Source organism: Euprymna scolopes, chromosome 22 (genome assembly GCF_053919585.1).
Source record: "Euprymna scolopes isolate OS-2025 chromosome 22, ASM5391958v1, whole genome shotgun sequence".
In the NCBI taxonomy this organism is placed as follows: domain Eukaryota; kingdom Metazoa; phylum Mollusca; class Cephalopoda; order Sepiida; family Sepiolidae; genus Euprymna; species Euprymna scolopes.
The window spans coordinates 97,275,536-97,279,217 of record NC_136503.1 but is presented as its reverse complement, the minus strand read 5'-3'; positions in this window follow the sequence as shown (position 1 = coordinate 97,279,217).

Here is a 3,682-nt window from a genome sequence, read left to right as displayed (position 1 = left end):
ATAAAGAATCGTTGGTCATTGCTACTGGTGGTAGAGAAGGATTCTTATAATTATTGAAGGAAACAACTGTAGTCTTGGCAGCATTGAATGTGACCATTTATGTCCCCATTCCACTACAGATTGGAGGTCATACTCTAGTGTTTCTACCATTCTATATTTCTATTACTTTTGCCATTCTATATTTCTATTACTTTTGCGTATGCGCAAATTCATTCATAGTTTTAATTGGTTTAGTCTTATCTATCTATTGACAGCTCAAACGGAGCGCTAAATGTTTTGGTTTCGAGTCTAACTGATGGCACCTAAGTTTTTTTTTTAATTTTAAAATCCGTACCGTACTATCTATTGAATATTATATTGTACCTAATATATAGAACAGTACTTTGGTGCAACTGCGCCAATTCTGGTGTAATTGCGAAAACTAGCTAAAAGTGCTCTTTCAGCAACCACGCATATAAAGAGAACCTGTTTTTAGTTGGCGCAATTACCTCCTCATTTGGCGCAATTACTCAAAAGTACTGTACTATATATTGGGATACAATATAATATTCAATAGATAATTAGCTCTGTAATAATAAATACGATATCTGCATTCTTAAATTGGAAGCCATATCTAATTTCAGAAGAGTTTCCGATGGTTAGCTGTTCTCTACAGGTCCTGGAGATGAAGAATTTTCAGTGGGTAGCTGTTCTGTATAGGTCTTGGACTTTATAATTTTGCAGGAAAACAGCAAAAAATCTTTCTCGTGTTGACACTAAAAAATGTGTGCTGGATTGTTAAATGATTCAATGTTTGTGTGGAGCAATTCTGGTTTCCGATTGGTTGCTAGCAGAACGTGGCTCAATTTGATTAGTCAGTTCCTATCGCCATATCATATATATATGGCGATTAAGCTACACTGAATATTCCGTTTTTCATCAACCCTAGGACTCTTCAGGCTTATGCGCGAATTCTGTGGTTGTTTGTCGTTTTTATATGCACATATAAAAACGACAAACAACCACAGAATTCGCGCATAAGCCTGAAGAGTCCTAGAGTGGATGAAAAACGAAATATTCAGTGTAGCTTAATCGCCATTTATATTTTATAACTTACTATATATATATGCATATATATGTATATATATATGTATATGTATATGTATATATATATATATATATATATATGATAAAAACGACATTGTTTTTGCACCAACCTAATAAATAAACTTTAAAATATAAATATCTCTTATTTTATTCGATTTCCCCGGCAAGACATTCTTGTTTCGTTGCCCGTGATCAAACGGAAAATAATTCCCTGCTTAGGAAAAGAAAATATGATCAATTTTGAACTGGTTTCGTCATTCCCTCTGCAATTCGATACAACGCAATGACTTCCGTCTGTGCCCTGAAACTATATATGCCGTGATCATCAGCGGGTTGCGTGGTCTTAATAGAAGGACTGTAATTAACAACGACGCATGTGAGACGGTTTGATATAGGAATCAGTTGACATTGACTTTGGCTCATGGGATAAGAGCAAACTACACCTTTCGATTAAATAAATGGTTATCTCCGTTATTCCCAAGGTCGGCAGAAAGATTTTTGAATTCGAAGTGATATAACAAAAGAATGTCGGAGGTTATATCGGCCAGAACGTTGTGAAAATAGCAGTTTGAAAAACTTACACAATATAAATTAGCGGGACCTGTGGAAATACCACAGGGGACTCATTCATATGTAATATATTGATGTTGGCATTCTGTAGATGTCCAGTGTAAATGGAGACGCTCTGATATTATTGTAGCTCTTTTTCTTGAAACTACACAAGTATTTATCTAAGCTAGCACGAACGCCCGCAAAGCCCGGTCGTAAAGTACGCTTAAATATGATATTTTAATTATTGCAGATTTCGTATATATTATTATAGAGTTAATGGTCTTTCGATTTTTATATATTGTAAAGTTGCGATTTCAAAAAAAAAAAATATATCCATATGACTTGTGTGCATCAGCTTGAATCGAAACCGAAACCAAAACTTTTGAAGAATTCTTGATAATTTTTTTTTTTATAAAAACAAAAATAGATTACTGGAGTGCCATCAGTAATAATCGAAACCGAAGCCAAAATTTATGAAAAATTCTTGATAAAATTATTTATAAAAAAAAATTAGATGACTTAACGGCCATCAGCTATAATCGAAACGGAAACCAAAACTTTTGGAGAATTCCTGGTAAAAATTATTTATTACAAAAAATTAAAGTACATAACAATTAGAAGACCCAGATGTAAGCGTGACACAAAAAATAACACACGCTATCGTATTAATATATATATATATATATATATATATATATATATATATATATATATATATATATTATTGTTGTAAACCCATGCTAGGGGTCACAAATGAAAGAAACCACAAGTAGTGTAAAGTGTATAAATATAATATGCATTTTGCATAAAACATACAGGGGCCACAAAAGTGTTATGAGAGGAACGTGTTCGAACGTGTCTCCATTTAGTCTCTGAAACCAGTGGTATTTATAGGACTGGGTGATTCCACTTAGTTCTGAAATAGGGGTGATTTGTATCCCACAACAATTATCAATCCTTATTTTATAAGTTCGAAAGAATGAGAACAGTAGTCCCAATAATGAAACGAATATAAATTATTAATCTTTATCTAAAAAAAACGGAATAATTCTTAGATTTGTTGAAGTATCGCAATCTATTTGTTCATGTGCTTGGTCTAGTTTGTACGAAGCGCTTTTAATAAGTTTCCAGACTTTTTTGTACAGACACTTAAAATTGTCGTAGACTCTTGAAAATTCAGTATGTTATTGCTATACATCTTATGAGATGACTGACCCATTTTTATGATTTTAAGCTAAAATGAATAGCTACAGCAAGAATTTGAACGTACCTAATGAAACGTGATAGTTACAGCTAACTAGAGACCTGTTCGGTCGATACAGTTTATACGAAAGCAAAGTTTGCAATAGAATATCAGATCTTCCTCGTCACAGGGAGTTAATATCAGGAAGTTCCGTCAAATGTTGTGAAAAATAAGATTTGTTTGTATGTAAATAAGATCCAAAATTAACTCCCTGTGATGAGAAATACCTGATATTTATTGAAATGTCCCGGAAACACACACGAGGTGCCATCAATAAGTTTCCAGACTTTTTTATACAGACATTTAAAATTACCGTAGACTCTTGAAAATTCAGCATGTTATTGTTATACATCTTATGAGATGACTGGCCAATTTTTATGATTTCATGTCTAAATGAACAGCTACAACAGGAATTAAAATACACCCAATAAAAGTTTATTGTCACAGTTGGTGAATTTCAAAAATGCAATCTGGACACTTTACAATATGTCAATATTTCCTACCGACGAGTGGGGGGGGAGGAGAAAGAAAAGACGTTTAGCTTGCAACGAAAAATTACCTCGTTGCTTACAAGCAAACGTATTCTTAAAGGGACGGCTAGAATCCTGAAAAGATCTCTTGGTTGGACTCACTAAAATAGGGGTAAATGTCAGACATCTGGTTGGATGTCCCATCCCCTAGAAAAAGTTAAAAAAAAAAAAAGAAAAAAGTAAATATAACGCGCTGTTAACAGTTGTCGTACCGGTCTGATAGTTCTCTAACAACGACAAGAACAAACTACAACAACAACAAGCCTACAAA